Raw genomic sequence first — 225 nt, 5'->3', positions numbered from 1 at the left:
GCCGCCTCCGCCTCCCGGCACCGAGCGGCGCCGCCCGCCGCCCGCGGGCTGGGGGGAGGCCTCGGCGCCCCGCCGGGGACTACTTTCTCCGCGGAGGGATCGTGCAGAAGGCGTCTCGGTTTGCGTCATTGCGTCACGAAGCGGCGCCCGGGCCCTGAGCGTCGGCGTCGCGCCGGGTTGCGCCCGTCACGTGACGAGAAGGTGGAAGCGGAAGTGGTCGCGGCC

The sequence above is a fragment of the Haliaeetus leucocephalus genome, unplaced genomic scaffold (assembly GCF_000737465.1).
Source record: "Haliaeetus leucocephalus isolate CR32 unplaced genomic scaffold, Haliaeetus_leucocephalus-4.0 Scaffold273, whole genome shotgun sequence".
NCBI classification, from domain to species: Eukaryota; Metazoa; Chordata; class Aves; order Accipitriformes; family Accipitridae; genus Haliaeetus; species Haliaeetus leucocephalus.
This window is presented reverse-complemented; position numbering follows the sequence as displayed.